Raw genomic sequence first — 17,543 nt, 5'->3', positions numbered from 1 at the left:
GAGGGCCCAAAAGTTTCCATTCCATTTGCTGTACTATAAGCCATTTGTCCAAAAGTATTAGGGATATTACTTCTTGGGGAGTCAGGATCTAAATTCACACATACTACATATTTTTCATATACTAATTGGCTTCAGAATGTATACATGATGGCACATGATACAGACAAAGGACTAGGAAGACCATATTTTCCTGGCAATGTTGCATAATGAATAACCTCAACGGGAACGGAGAAACCCATAGGTGCAGGCTGATGAAAACCAATGAAAAATGAGCTACTGGAGACAGATATGCAAAGAACAAAATTTCTAATGCAGATTTACTGACTGGTTAACAATCCACAGAGACAACTAGGTAACCAGACATTCAGACGACCAGAAGTGCAAATTTGGTCAAACTCTTTTTTAAAACTTTCCTAAGAGAAAGATAAGTTAGAACCTTGAAATATATACGTTGGCCTGTATTTTAATTTTAAATTAGTATGATTGCGAATTTTTCTTTTTCTCAAACTGTTTAGAAAACTGATACTTACACTTCCTGTTGAGACAGTGTAGCTTCTTATCAAACCTGTCATATCATGCTTCCCTGCTGGAAGAAATAAACTCAGTTCCTACATCTCTTGTCCAACTTTTAATTTTAACAATGACAACATTCTATTTTGTAGTTACTTACCCTACTGCCTCCTAGTTGATAACCTTTGCTTGAAAAGGGTACTACCAAGGTATAATTTTCAAAATATTAAAAACATCATTCCTAGACAAACTGACAATGAGCCAGTATCAAATTATTGATTTAACTCATTAGTGAGGAAGCCAAAATGTCAACAAGTTGATTCAAAGAGGATATGAGAAGTGGGGCTTTATATAGTTAGTGAAGAAAAAGGAATGTTGAAATAAGATTGCTACCGTGGATACAAAACTGGTTAATGTCCTAAGGGGCAATAAAACCATAAGCTTTGAGACCTTTTCTAATGAGCAGAAAAGAAAATCATCACACTGGACCAGTTTTCTACACTGGACCAGTTTTCTACAAGTTAATCTCTAACTTCACAGACTTATAAAATATCTGAGTACTAATCAATAATAAATTGTATGTCAAGCAAGTAACATTCCCTTAGAGAGTCAGCTGAACCTTAGTCAGGCTTGTTAGACAGTGTTATAGAACAGCATTAAAAGGCCATGCAGGGGCTTCCCTAGTGGTGCAGTGGTTAAGAATCCGCCTGCCAATACACAGAGAATCCCAAAGATGCTATCAGAAAACTACTAGAGCTAATCAATGATTTTGGTAACGTAGTGGGATACAAAATTAATCACAGAAATCTTTGGCATTCCTATACACTAATGATGAAAAATCTGAAAGTGAAATTAAGAAAACACTCCTATTTATCATTTCAACAAAAAGAATAAAATATCTAGGAATAAACCTACCTAAGGAGACAAAAGACCTGTATGCAGAAAATTATAAGACACTGATGAAAGAAATTAAAGATGATACAAATAGATGGAGAGATATACCATGTTCTTGGACTGGAAGAATCAACATTGTGAAAATGACTCTACTACCCAAAGCAATCTACAGATTCAATGCAATCCCTATCAAACTACCACTGGCATTTTTCACAGAACTAGAACAAAAAATTTCACAATTTGCATGGAAAAACAAAGACCCCGAATAGCCAAAGCAATCTTGAGAACAAAAAATGGAGCTGGAGGAATCAGGCTCCCTGACTTCAGATTATACTACAAAGCTACAGTAATCAAGACAGTATGGTACTGGCACAAAAACAGAAAGATAGATCAATGGAACAGGATAGCAAGCCCAGAGATAAACCCACGCACATATGGTCACCTTATTTTTGATAAAGGAGGCAAGAATATACAGTGGAGAAAAGACAGCCTCTTCAATAAGTGGTGCTGGGAAAACTGGACAGGTACATGTAAAGGAATGAAATTAGAACACTCCTTAACACCATACACAAAAATAAGCTCAAAATGGACTAAAGACCTAAATGTAAGGCCAGAAACTATCAAACTCTTAGAGGAAAACATAGGCAGAACACTCTATGACATAAATCACAGCAAGATCCGTTTTGACCCCCCTCCTAGAGAAATGGAAATAAAAACAAAAATAAGCAAATGGGACCTAATGAAACTTCAAAGCTTTTGCACAGCAAAGGAAACCATAAACAAGACCAAAAGACAACCCTCAGAATGGGAGAAAATATTTGCAAATGAAGCAACTGACAAAGGATTGATCTCCAAAATTTACAAGCAGCTCATGCAGCTCAATAACAAAAAAACAAACAACCCAATCCAAAAATGGGCAGAAGACCTAAATAGACATTTCTCCAAAGAAGATATACAGATTGCCGACAAACACACGAAAGAATGCCCAACATCATTCATCATTAGAGAAATGCAAATCAAAACTACAATGAGATATCATCTCACACCAGTCAGAATGGCCATCATCAAAAAATCTAGAAACAAAATGCTGGAGAGGGTGTGGAGAAAAGGGAACACTGTTGCACTGCTGGTGGGAATGTGAATTGGTTCAGCCACTGTGGAGAACAGTATGGAGGCTCCTTAAAAAACTACAAATAGAACTACCATATGACCCAGCAATCCCACTACTGGGCATATACCCTGAGAAAACCGTAATTCAAAAAGAGTCATGTACCAAAATGTTCATTGCAGCTCTATTTGCAATAGCCAGGAGATGGAAGCAACCTAGGTGTCCATCATCGGATGAATGGATAAAGAAGATGTGGGACATATATACAATGGAATATTACACAGCCATAAAACGAAACGAAACTGAGTTATTTGTAATGAGGTGGATGGACCTAGAGTCTGTCATACAGAGTGAAGTAAGTCAGAAAGAGAAAGACAAATACCGTATGCTAACACATATATATGGAATCTAAGAAAGAGAAAAAAAAACGTCATGAAGAACCTAGGGGTAAGACGGGAATAAAGACAGAGACATACTAGAGAATGGACTTGAGGATATGGGGAGGGGGAAGGGTAAGTTGTGTCAAAGTGAGAGAGTGGCATGGACATATATACACTACTAAACGTAAAACAGATAGCTAGTGGGAAGCAGCTGCATAGCACAGGGAGATCAGCTCGGTGCTTTGTGACTGCCTGGAGGGGTGGGATAGGGAGGGTGGGAGGGAGGGAGATGCAAGAGGGAAGAGATATGGGAACATATGTATAACTGATTCACTTCGTTATAAAGCAGAAACTAACACACCATTGTAAAGCAATTATACTCCAATAAAGATGTTAAAAAAGCAAATGGATTCGCCTCCCAATGCAGGGGACAGGGGTTCGAGCCCTGGTCCGGGAAGATCCCACATGCCACGGAGCAACTGTGCACCACAACTAGTGAGCCTGCGCTCTAGAGCCTGTGTGCCACAGCTATTGAGCCCACGTGCCACAACTACTGAAGCCCGTGGGCCTAGAGCCGGTGCTCCGCAACAACAGAAGCCACCGCAGTGAGAAACCTGTGCACCGCAACGAAGAGTAGTCCCTGTTCGCTGCAACTAGAGAAAGCCTGCACGCAGCAACAAAGACCCAACGCAGCCAAAAATAAAACAAATTTATATTTTAAAAAAGGCTATGCAATTATGTTGCTTGTTTCCACGTTCTGTTTAATGTTTCTTACACTACTCCTAGGCAATACGATTGCCACTATTTTCCAGTAATCTACAGCTAAATCATAAGATTTGCACTTTGGCATTAACATTCCCCTCAAGAATTTTGGTCTGGAGTTTGAAGACTTGTTGGTTCCCTTCTTTGGGTTTCAGAGTTGTAAAAAATGTTACTTCATGATTCGTTCTTCTAATCTTAGTCTAAGAGTGTACTGCCAAATTAGCCAAACTGAGCAATAGCTCTGAGCGTCAGAACAAGCAAGAAAATCTTAGGCTATGTTATGTGTTGAACTGTATTCCCTCAAAACTCGTATGTTAAAGTGCTAACCCTCAATACCTCAGAATGTGATCTTATTTGAAGATAGGGTCTTTATAGAGGTAATCCAGTTAAAGTGAGGTCGTTAGGGTGGGCCCTAATCCAATATGACTTGTGTCCTAATAAGAAGGGGAAATTTGGACATAGACATGCACAGAGGGATGACCACGTGAAGAAACACAGGGAGAAGACAGCCACCTACAAGCCAAGAAGAGAGGCCTCAGAGATCCTTCCCTTACAAGGAACCAACCCTACAGACACCTTGATCTGAGTCTTCCAGCCTCTAGAACTGTGAGACAATAAATTTCTGTTGTTTAAGCCCCCTGTCTGTGGTATTTTGTTACAGCAGCTCTAGCAAAGTAATACAGGCTGTATGTGTGGGTTTCCTTTCTGCAATCACGTGGAATGATGATTTGGTTTTGTTTAGGCTTGTGATCAGAATGCAATATCTTCCTGTGTGAGAAGTTTGGAACACAGTTATCAACAGAGGAGTCATGGGATCTTTTAGACTGGCCTGCTGGGTTTAAAGAGTGTCCCAAAGGACAAGAAACATATTTTAACACTGGCTTTTAGTTCAGAAGAAACAGGGCTGCAAACAAAACAAAACAGACAAACAAACAAACAAAAAACCCAAAAAGCAAACACACAAACAAAAACACCGAATAAGGATTTTATTTCAACTTCTGAAGTCCTGTTTCACTCCGTTTGTAATGTAAATGTTTCATTTAGCACATTAGCCATGCTACTTTATATGTGCCATCCCTCTTCAAGATAAGTCCTAAATCCTCAATGCACACTAAGACCCAGGAATGTTACTGAGAATATCAGAGGCCTTTGTGAGACCAACGAATATGATGCAGTAATCTTGGTGTGGCTCCATGCACCTGATTTCTGGGTCAATTATGGCTCAAAGACACAGAAGCAGACATAGAAAACAATCTTATGGTTACCAAAGGAGATAGTGAGGGTGGGGCGAGAGATAAATTAGGAGTTTGGGAGTAACAGACACACACTACTATATATAAAACAGATAAACAACAAGGACCTACTGTATAGCAGACGGAACTATATTCAATATCTTGTAATAACGTATAAGGGAAAAGAATCTGAAATGGAATATCACTCAGACATAAAAAAGAATGAAATAATGCTATTTGCAGTAACACGGATGGACCTAGAGATTATCATACTAAGTGAAGTAAGCCAGGCAAAGACAAATATCATATATGACTTATATGGTGAATCTAAAAAAATGATACAAAATGAACTTATTTACAAAACAGAAACAGACTCACAGATATAGAATACAAACTTATGGCTACCAAAGTGGAGGGAAGGATAAATTAGGAGATTGGGATTAACATATCCACACTACTATATATAAAATAGATAACCAACAAGGACCTACTGTATAGCACAGGGAACTCTACTCAATATCTTATAATAACCTATAATGGAAGAGAATGTAAAAGAAGATTATATATGTTTATATATATGTATAATGAATCACTTTGCTGTACATCTGAAACTAACACAACATTTTAAATCAACTATACTACAATAAAAAAAATTTTTTTAAGACACAGAAGGATCTGAGGAGGGTATAGCTTTAAGCAGTTTCAGCAGCTGCTGATCCACAACATTTAGGATCTCCCTGGCAATAAAATAATCATGATAGGTGCAAGTTTTTCATTGATCTTCTTGTATGTATTGAAGACAGTGGCCTGTTTGAAACTAATGAACTTTTCTCAAAACTCTGTTAAGTTGAAAAAAGGTCTAGACAGAATTCCAAGACTCCTCACCTGCACACTGTAAAGGAGTGGCTCCGCCATGGTGCCCTGGTAACTTGTGTGTGTCCACATAGGCTAGGGAGTCAAAGCTTGTACCACAGCTGGATCTAAGTCTTGACAGAATGCCTCTGATCCTTCTGGAACATGGAAGAGCATGGGAGGCTTGTGAAGTGCTGCTTTGAAGCCATTTTCCCACTCACCTCCCTGTCTTCCCTGGGAGATATCAGCCTAGGAAGCTGTCATACAATAGTTTCCTTCTTTTTTTGTGGAAATATATTTGACATATAATATTCTGTAAATTTATCAAATCAATATGCTAATTTGATACACATGCCTTATAATATGCTTCCCATTGTAGTGATAATTAGCATTTCTATCACATTACTTATTTCTTTTTAGTGGTTGGAATAATTAAGTTCTAGTCTCTTAGCAAGTATGATGATTATGATACAATATTGTTGTGTATATTCACTATACTGTGCATTAGATCTCTAGGACTTAGTTACTACTCATTGCAAGTTTTTACCCTTAAAAAACATGTCTCCTATCTCCCACCCTCACCCCCTGGTAACTACCATTTTACTCTCTGTTTTTATGAGTTCAGTTTTTTTAGATTCCACATATAGGTGATACCATACAATATTTGTCTTTCTCATCTCACTTAGCATCATGGCCTCAAGGTCCAACCAAGTTGTGGAAACAACCTAAGTGCCCATCAATGATTGGATAAAGAAGATGTGGTGTGTATATATATAGACTATCACTCAGCCATGAGAAAGAAGGACATCCTTCCATTTGGGATAACATAGTTTCTTACCCTCTCCTGGGTTCTGATGGGTAAGAGGCTTTCTGCCTTGCTCCCTTAGGGCACAGATGCAAGCGATGAAAACAATCGATGGCAGTCTAGAACGGGCTGCTCAGCAATAGGATGTCCGATTATCTGTGTTGCAATGATTTGGCCCTTTTTATTTTAGTGCTGCCCTGCTCCAGGGCCATGGGAGCCCGTGCCTTTGACTGCCCTTCCTCCTTTCGCTGTCTTTGTGATTAGTAAACTGTCTGAATCTAAAAGGATTTGTTATTATATCTTTACCAATAGAATCTGTCAGGTCTGGCTTTGCCTCGTGCTTGACACAAATTTCACTTGCTAACCAGCCAGATACAAAGTCCAAGGTGTTGGCGGAAAAGAGAATGTGGAAAAAGTTTACCTGGGGCAAATCAAAGTGTGTCTTCCAACTCCCAGGATCACAGCACCCTCATTTTCTTTCCCAAATTCCCATTCGCATTTCTTTAATATTTTCATATAGGTGGCATTTGATTAACATGAGCAGCAATTACATGGGCACAATCTTGGTAATGCAATGAATTATTAAATACTGAAAACATTTTAATTTCACTAGTAATGAAAATATGAAGATTAAAACAATGTTAAATTAGCAAAGGCTTGTCAAGAGTATGGAGTGGGGCAAATACGTATCACTTTTCTGGAAAGCAAATTGACAATATATAAGAAGAGCTTTTAAAATGTCTTGTTCCTTTGATCCAATAACTTCATTTCTAGGAATCTGAATTGAGGAAATGACCAGAAATGGGGATAAAAAAACTATGAACAAATACTTTTACTGTGATATTTCTTTAACATCTTTATTGGAGTATAATTGCTTTACAATGCTGTGTTAGTTTCTGCTTTATAACAAAGTGAATCAGTTATACATATACATATGTTCCCATATCTCTTCGCTCTTGCGTCTCCCTCCATCCCAACCTCCCTATCCCACCCCTCTAGGTGGTCACAAAGCACCGAGCTGATCTCCCTGTGCTATGCGGCTGCTTCCCACTAGCGATCTATCTTACGTTTGGTAGTGTATATATGTCCATGCCACTCTCTCACTTTGTCACAGCTTACCCTTCCGCCTCCCCATATCCTCAAGTCCATTCTCTACAAGGTCTGTGTCTTTATTCCCGTCTTACACCTAGGTTCTTCATGACATTTTTTTTCTTAGATAACATATATATGTGTTAGCATATGGTATTTGTCTTTCTCTTTCTGACTTACTTCACTCTGTATGACAGACTCTTGGTCCATCCACCTCACTACAAATAACTCAATTTCGTCTCTTTTTATGGCTGAGTAACATTGCATTGTACATGTGTGCCACATCTTCTTTATCCATTCATCTGATGATGGACACCTAGGTTGCTTCCATCTCCTGGCTATTGTAAATAGAGTTGCAATGAATATTTCGGTACATGACTCTTTTTGAATTATGGTTTTCTCACGGTATATGCCCAGTAGTGGGATTGCTGGGTCATATGGTAGTTCTATTTGTAGTTTTTGGGTTTTTTTGTTTTTGTTTTTTTGCGGTACGCGGGCCTCTCACTGTTGTGGCCTCTCCCGTTGGGGAGCACAGGCTCTGGACATGCAGGCTCAGCAGCCATGGCTCACGGGCCCAGCCACTCCATGGCATGTGGGATCCTCCTGGACTGGGGCACGACACCGTGTCCCTTGCATCGCAGGCAGACTCTCAACCACTGCGCCACCAGGGAAGCCCTCTATTTGTAGTTTTTTAAGGAACCTCCATACTGTTCTCCATACTGGTTGTACCAATTCACATTCCCACCAGCAGTGCAAGAGTGTTCCCTTTTCTCCACACCCTCTCCAGCATTTATTGTTCCTAGATTTTTTGATGATGGCCATTCTGACCGGTGTGAGATGATATCTCATTGTAGTTTTGATTTGCATTTCTCTAATGATTAATGATGTTGAGCATTCTTTCATGTGTTTGTTGGCAATCTGTATATCTTCTTTGGAGAAATGTCTAGTTAGGTCTTCTGCCCATTTTTGGATTGGGTTGTTTGTTTTTTTGTTATTGAGCTGCATGAGCTGCTTGTAAATTTTGAAGATCAATCCTTTGTCAGTTGCTTCATTTACAAATATTTTCTCCCTTTCTGAGGGTTGTCTTTTGGTCTTGTTTATGGTTTCCTTTGCTGTGCACAACCTTAGAAGTTTCATAGGTTCCATTTGTTTATTTTTGTTTTTATATCCATTTCTCTAGGAGGTAGGTCAAAACGGATTTTGCTGTGATTTGTGTCATAGAGTGTTCTGTCTATGTTTTCCTTAAGAATTTGATAGTTTCTGGCCTTACATTTAGGTATTTAGTCCATTTTGAGCTTATTTTTGTGTATGGTGTTAGGGAGTGCTCTAACCTCATACTTTTACATGTACCTGTCCAGTTTTCCCAGCACCACTTATTGAAGAGGCTGTCCTTTCTCCACTGTACATTCCTGCCTCTTTTATCAAAGATAAGGTGACCATATGTGCGTGGGTTTATCTCTGGGCTTTCTATCCTGTTCCATTGATCTATCTTTCTGTTTTTGTGCCAGTACCATACTGTCTTGATTACTGTAGCTCTGTAGTATAGCCTGAAGTCAGGGAGCCTGATTCTTCCAGCTCCGTTTTTCGTTCTCAAGATTGCTTTGGCTATTCGGGGTCTTTTCTGTTTCCATACAAAATTGTGAAATTTTTTGTTCTAGTTCTGTGAAAAATGCCAGTGGTAGTTTGATAGGGATTGCATTGAATCTGTAGATTGCTTTGGGTAGTAGAGTCATTTTCACAACGTTGATTCTTCCAATCCAAGAACATGGTATATCTCTCCATCCATTTGTATCATCTTTAATTTCTTTCATCAGTGTCTTATAATTTTCTGCATACAGGTCTTTTGTCTCCTTAGGTAGGTTTATTCCTAGATACTTTATTCTTTTTGTTGCAATGATAAATGGGAGTGTTCTCTTGATTTCACTTTCAGATTTTTCATCATTCGTGCATAGGAATGCCAAAGATTTCTGTGCATTAATTTTGTATCCCGCTACTTTACCAAATTCATTGATTAGCTCTAGTAGCTTCCTGGTAGCATCTTTAGGATTCTCTATGTATAGCATCATGTCATCTGCAAACAGTGACAGATTTACTTCTTATTTTCCAATTTGGAATCATTTTATTTCCTTTTCTTCTCTGATTGCTGTGGCTAAAACTTCCAAAACTATGTTGAATAAGAGTGGTGAGAGTGGGCAACCTTGTCTTGGTCCTGTTCTTAGTGGAAATGGTTTCAGTTTTTCACCATTGAGGATGAGGTTTGCTGTGGGTTTGTCATATATGGCCTTTATTATGTTGAGGAAAGTTCCCTCTATGCCTACTTTCTGCAGGGTTTTTATCATAAATGGGTGTTGAATTTTGTCAAAAGCTTTCTCTGCATCTATTGAGATGATCGTATGGTTTTCTCCTTCAATTTGTTAATATGGTGTATCACGTTGATTGATTTTCGTATACTGAAGAATCCTTGCATTCCTGGAATAAACCCCACTTGATCATGGTGTATGATTTTTTAATGTGCTGCTGGATTCTGTTTGCTAGTATTTTGTTTAGGATTTTTACATCTATGTTCATCAGTAATATTGGCCTGTAGTTTTCTTTCTTTCTGACATCTTTGTCTGGTTTTGGTATCAGGGTGATGATGGCCTTGTAGAATGAATTTGGGAGTGTTCCTCTCTCTGCTATATTTTGGAAGAGTTTGAGAAGGATTGGTGTTAGCTCTTCTCTAAATAATTGATAAAAGTCGCCTGTGAATCCATCTGGTCCTGGGCTTTTGTTTGTTGGAAGATTTTAAATCACAGTTTCAATTTCAGTGCTTGTGATTGGTCTGTTCATATTTTCTATTTCTTCCTGATTCAGTCTTGGCACATTTTGCATTTCTACGAATTTGTCCATTTCTTCCAGATTGTCCATTTTATTGGCATAGAGTTGCTTGTAGTCATCTCTCATGGTCTTTTGTATTTTTGCAGTGTCAGTTGTTACTTCTCCTTTTTCATTTCTATTCTATTGATTTGCGTCTTCTCCCTTTTTTATTGATGAGTCTGGCTAATGGTTTATGAATTTTATATTCTCAAAGAACCAGCTTTTTGTTTTATTGATCTCTGCTATCGTTTCCTTCATTTCCATTTCATTTATTTCTGATCGGATGTTTATGATTTCTTTCCTTCTGCTAACTTCGGGTTTTTTTTGTTCTTCTTCCTCTAATTGCTTTAGGTGCAAGGTTAGGTTGTTTATTCGAGAAGTTTCCTGTTTCTTAAGGTAGGATTGTATTGCTATAAACTTCCCTCTTAGAACTGCTTCTGCTGCATCCCCTAGGCTTTGGGTCATCGTGTCTCCATTGTCATTTGTTTCTAGGTATTTTTTGATTTCCCATTTGATTTCTTCAGTGATCACTTCGTTATTAAGTAGTGTATTGTTTAGCCTCCATGTGTTTGTATTGTTTAGAGATCTTTTCCTGTAATTGATATCTAGTCTCATAGCGTTGTGGTCAGAAAAGATACTTGATACAATTTCAATTTTCTTAAATTTATCAAGGCTTGATTTGTGACCCAAGATATGATCTATCCTGAAGAACGTTCCATTAGCACTTGAGAAAAATGTGCATTCTGTTGTTTTCGGATGGAATGTCCTATAAATATCAATTAAGTCCATATTGTTTAATGTATCATTTAAAGCTTGTGTTTCCTTTTTTATTTTCATTTTGGATGATATGTCCATGGGTGAAAGTGGGGTGTTAAAGTCCCCTACTATGAATGTGTTACTGTCGATTACCCCTTTTATGGCTCTTAGTATTTGCCTTTTGTATTGAGGTGCTCCTATGTTGGGTGCATAAATATTTACAATTGTTATATCTTCTTCTTGGATCGATCTGTTGATCATTATGTAGTGTCCTTCTTGGTCTCTTCTAATAGTCTTTGTTTTAAAGGCTATTTTGTCTGATATGAGAATTGCTACTCCATATTTCTTTGGTTTCCATTTGCATGGAATATATTTTTCCATTACCTCACTTTCAGTCTGTATGTGTCCCTAGATCTGAAGTGGGTCTTTTGTAGACAGCATATATATGGGTCCTGTTTTTGTATCCATTCAGCCAGTCTGTGTCTTTTGGTGGGAGCATTTAGTCCGTTTACATTTAAGGTAATTATCAATACGTATGTTCCTATTTCCATTTTCTTAATTGTTTTGGGTTCGTTATTGTAGGTCTTTTCCTTTTCTTTTGTTTCTTGCCTAGAGAAGTTCCTTTAGTATTTGTTGTAAAGCTGGTTTGGTGGTGCTGAACCCTCTTAGCTGTTGCTTGTCTGTAAAGGTTTTAATTTCTCCATCAAATCTGAATGAGATCCTTGCTGGTACAGTAATCTTGGTTGCAGGTTTTTCTCCTTCATCGCTTTAAATATGTCCTGCCACTCCCTTCTGGCTTGCAGAGTTTCTGCTGAAAGATCAGTTGTTAACCTTATGAGGATACCCTTGTGTGTTATTTTTCACTTGTTGCTTTTAATGTTTTCTTTGTATTTAATTTTTGACAGTTTCATTAATATGTGTCTTGGCATGTTTCTCCTTGGATTTATCCTGTATGGGACTCTATGTGCTTCCTGGACTTGGTTAACTATTTCCTTTCCCATATTAGGGAAGTTTTCAAATATAATCTCTTCAAATATTTTCTCGGTCCCTTTCTTTTTCTCTTCTTCTTCTGGAACCCCTATAATTCGAATGTTGATGCATTTAATGTTGTCCCAGAGGTCTCTGAGACTGTCCTCAGTTCTTTTCATTCTTTCTTCTTTATTCTGCTCTGCAGTAGTTATTTCCACTATTTTATCTTCCAGGTCACTTATCCATTCTTCTGCCTCAGTTATTCTGCTATTCATCCCTTTTAGAGTATTTTTAATTTCATCTATTGTGTTGTTCATCATTCCTTGTTTCATCTTTAGTTCTTCTAGGTCCTTGTTAAATGTTTCTTGCATTTTGTCTATTCTGTTTCCAAGATTTTGGATCATCTTTCCTATCCTTATTCTGAATTATTTTTCAGGTAGACTGCCTATTTCCTCTTCATTTGTTAGGTCTGGTGGGTTTTTATCTTGCTCCTTCATCTGCTGTGTGTTTCTCTGTCTTCTCATTTTGCTTATCTTACTGTGTTTGGGGTCTCCTTTTTGCAGGCTGCAGGTTCGTAGTTCCCATTGTTTTGGTGTCTGTCCCCAGTGGCTAAGGTTGGTTCAGTGGGTTGTGTAGGCTTCCTGGTGGAGGGGACTAGTGCCTGTGTTCTGGTGGATGAGGCTGGATCTTGTCTTTCTGGTGGGCAGGTCCACGTCTGGTGGTATGTTTTGGGGTGTCTGTGGACTTATTATGAGTTTAGACAGCCTCTCTGCTAATGGGTGGGGTTGTGTTCCTGTCTTGCTCATTGTTTGGCATAGGATGTCCAGCACTGTAGCTTGCTGATCGTTTAGTGAAGTTGGGTCTTGGTATTGAGATGGAGATCTCTGGGAGATTTTCGCCATTTGATATTATGTGGAGCTGGGAGGTCTCTTGTGGACCAGTGTCCTGAAGTTGGCTCTCCCACCTGAGAGGCACAGCACTGAATCCTGGCTTCAGCACCAAAAGACTTTCATCCACAAGGCTCAGAATGAAAGGGAGAAAAAGTAGAAAGAATGAAAGAGGATAAAATAATATAAAAATAAAGTTATTAAAATAAAAAAATTATTAAGAAAAAAAATTTTTTAAGTAAAGAAAAACAAGCAAAAAACGGACGGACAGAACCCTAGGACAAATGGTGAAAGCAAAGCTATACAGACAAAAATCTCACACAGAAGCATACACATACACACTCGCAAAAAGAGGAAAAGGGGAAAAAATAATATATCTTGCTCTCAAAGTTCACCTCCTCAATTTGGGATGATTCGTTGTCTATTAAGGTATTCCATTGATGCAGGGTACATCAAATTGATTGTGGAGATTTAATCCGCTGCTCCTGAGGCTGCTGGGAGAGATTTCTCTTTCTCTTCTTCTTTCGCTCAGCTCCCGGGGCTCAGCTTTGCATTTGGCCCCGCCTCTGTGTGTAGGACGCCAGAGGGCGTCTGTTCTTCACTCAGACAGGACGGGTTTAACAGAGCCGCTGATTCGGGGGCACTGGCTCACTCAGGCCGGGGAGAGTGAGGGGCACGGAGTTCGGGGCAAGCCTGTGGTGGCACAGGCCAGCATGACGTTGCACCAGCCTGAGGCGCGCCGTGCGTTCTCCCTGGAAAGTTGTACCTGGATCACGGAACCCTGGCATTGGCAGGCTGCACAGGCTCCTGGGAGGCGAGGTGTGGATAGTGACCTGTGCTCGCACACAGGCTTCTTGGTGGCGGTAGCAGGGGCCTTAGCGTCTCATGCCCGTCTCTGGGGTCCGCGCTGATAGCCGCGGCTCCCGCCCGTCTCTGGAGCTCCTTTAAGCAGCGCTCTTAATCCCCTCTCCTCACACAGCAGGAAACAAAGGGAAGAAAAAGTCTCTAGTCTCTTTTGCAGCTCCAGACTTTTATCCCGGACTCCCTCCCGGCTAGCCGTGGTGCACTAACCCCTTCAGGCTGCGTTCTCGCTGCCAGTCCTCTCCCTGTGATCTTACTGAAGCCTGAGCCTCAGCTCCCAGCCCCGCCCGTCCCAGCGGGTGAGCAGACAAGCTTCTCGGGCTGGTTAGTGCCGGTCTGCACCACTCCTCTGTGCGGGAATCTCTCTGCTTTGCCCTCCGCACCCCTGTTGCTGTGGTCTCCTCCGCGGCTCCAAAGCTTACCTCCTGCGCCACCCGTAGTCTCTACCCGCGAAGGGGCTTCCTAGTGTGTGGAAACCTTTCCTCCTTCATGGGTCCCTCCCACTGGTGCAGGTCCCATCCCTATTCTTTTGTCTCTGTTTTTTTCTTTTTTCTTTTTCCCTCCCCAGTACGTGGGGAGTTACTTGCCTTTTGGGAGGTCTGAGGTCTTCTGCTAGCATTCAGTGGGTGTTCTGCAGGAGTTGTTCCACGTGTAGATGTATTTCTAATGTATCTGTGGGGAGGAAGTTGATCTCCTCATCTTACTCTTCCGCCATCTTGCCCCTCTGTCCTACTGTGATATTTTTAATAATAATTGAAAATGGATGCACTAAATGTTCATTAACTTGAGCTCATTGGGAATATGCACCCAGCCATTTTATGGACTATTATGTAGGCATTTAAAATTTTGTTGACAAAAATTTTTAAATGTATGTGACTATCTTATATATGATATGGTGAAAACTGAACACAAATTGAATATTGATATGAAAAAAATCAATGTAAAATTTATATGGGCATTGAAAATGTGCAAGGAACTATGTTAAAATATTAATTGGTTGTCTGTGGATTGTAGGAATGTAGTGATTACTATTTTATTTTTTGTAGTTTCCAAATCAAAATGGGCACGTATTATAGGTATAACCTGCTTCACCAAATTAAGTTTTAAAAAATCACATTTTTTAAATTTTTTTTGTTTTTAAATTAATTTTTATTGGAGTATAGTTGCTTTACAATGTTGTCTTAGTTTCTACTGTACAGCAAAATGAATCAGCTATACATATACATATATCTCCTCTTTTTTGGATTTCCTTTCCATTTAGGTCACCACAGTGCATTAAGTAGAGTTCCCTGTGCTCTACAGTATGTTCTCATTAGTTGTCTCTTTTATACATAGCATCAATATGTGTCAATCCCAATCTCCCAATTCCTCCCACCGCCCCTCCTTTCCACCTTGGTATCCATACGTTTGTTCTCTACCGCTGTGTCTCTATTTCTGCTTTGCAAATAAGATCATCTATACCATTTTTCTAGATTCCACATATATGCATTAATGTACAATATTTGTCTTTCTCTTTCTGACTTATTCACTCTGTATGACACTCTCTAAGTCCATCCCCCAAAAAATCATATCTTTAAAAATTTTTCCAGTTGTTCTCTTGAACTTTCTTCTGCCATTTTAAGCAGGCAATCCAATATCTTTCCCCATAAATCTCCCCACTCCACCTCCCAGACTTTCAAGAATCCTGAGGCTTACTCTGGTCAAAGGGCACAACAGTCCTGTGTGCAAAAACTTAGGTAAAATAATAATTTTGAAACTAGGTATAGAAATAATAAGAACTACTATTTATTGAACTCTTAATGTGCCAAACACAATTCCAAGTTATTAAATCATTTAACTCTCCTAAAGACTATGAGAAGAGACTTTTATTATCCCCATTTTGCAGATGAGGAAAATGAAACACAGGGAATAACTTGCCTAAGGTTACACAGTAAGTGGCTGAGGTGGGCTTTGAACCCTGGCAGGATGGCTCTGAGCTTGCTCTAAACCACTGCTTAGGATGTGTCCAGCAAGAACTGGAAAGTAGGGTCAGTTCCCTGCTGCTCTTGTTTCCAAAGCCCCCCAGAGTAGCTTTTGAAGTCTGTTCCTGCCCAGTCCCACCTGGGACCTCGGTGGAGGCTTTTGGCTGCATGCCTCAGTTTTCCTCCATATAGTTTCCAAAAGAGCAAAAATGGAGGCTGCAATACCATTTAAGACCTAGGCCTTGAACTGGCACAGCATCATTTACATCATATTGCATTGTCAAAGCAAGTCATGAAACCAGACAAGATTCAAGGGGAGAGAAATAGGCTCCACCTCTTGATAGGAAGAGGTGAAAAAATCACATTGCAAAAGGCATTCAGGATGGGCAGGATTGCTGTGGCAATCTTTGGAAGCAATCTACCACAGCACTGCAATGTTTTAAGAAGGGGTGTGGTGTGCAGGAAGGAGGAAGTTAACCTGGGTGAGAAGTTGGGTTGGGCTGAATTAAAGCATTGTTCTAAACCTGGTTGATGACCAGAATTACCTGGGGGAGCGTATTAAAAATACAGGTTCCCAGAACTGATCACAGACGTACTGACTCAATCCCTAGGAATAAAGCCTGAAAATATACACTTTAATGCTCTTTCTTTCAACAGAGATTTTTATTGAACACATTCTCTGTGCTAGGCACTATTCTGTGCTCTGGGTATAAGATGGTGAATGAGACAAAGGTCCTGTTCTTTTCTGGGGGCAGGGAGTGAGCGGAGACAGACAAGAAAAAACAAATGAACGACCAAATAAACAAATGAGTACCTTTTTTGGATTTTTTATCAAAAACATTATTTTCAAAAGGAAACAAAATGAGACGCTAAGTCATAATTAATAATCGAGAAAACAGGTGGAGATAGAGGGAATGGACACATATGTAAAAGTTATTTATTATAGCATTGCTTGTAATAGCAATAGATTCGTTAAAAGCAAGTTTTCTTCTTTTTGAATTTTTTGTTCTTTTATTTTAAATTTAGTTTTTGATGGTTTTCTTTTTAATTTTTCTTGTTAAAAGCAATTTTAATGGGGTGTAATTTAAGTAAAATAAACTGCATCCATCTAAAGTGCACAATTCAATGAATTTTGACAGATGTCACAACCCCCTACCTCCAATCCCCAGGCAACCACTGATCTGCTTGCTGTCATCATGGATTAGCTTGCAATAATTAGAATTGCATACAAATGGAATCATACAGTATATAATAACAATAGATCTTTAAACAACTTATATGAACAGCAATAGTGGTACTTTGTGGTACATTTATTCAATGAAATACTATGTGTCCATGGGAAAGGGGAGTAAGCTTTTTAGGTACTAATTTGGAACGATTTCCTCAAAAATATTGTTACATGGAAAGGCATGGTGCAGAACAGGGCATAAAGTGTGCTACCATTTATATAACAAGAGAATAAAGAAAAATCCATATATTTGCTTGTATAGGCCTAGACTACCTGAAAAAAGCTGGCAACACAGATTGTTGCAGGAGAGGAAAACTGGGTGTCTTGGAGACAGCAGTGGGGAGGAGGCTTTTCACCATAAACCATTTTGTTCCTTTTGAATTTTGTACCAAC

This window comes from Grampus griseus, assembly GCF_964374135.1.
Source record: "Grampus griseus genome assembly, chromosome: X".
Lineage (NCBI taxonomy): Eukaryota > Metazoa > Chordata > Mammalia > Artiodactyla > Delphinidae > Grampus > Grampus griseus.
The sequence above is the reverse complement of the archived record's forward strand: the minus strand, read 5'-3'. Positions refer to the sequence as shown.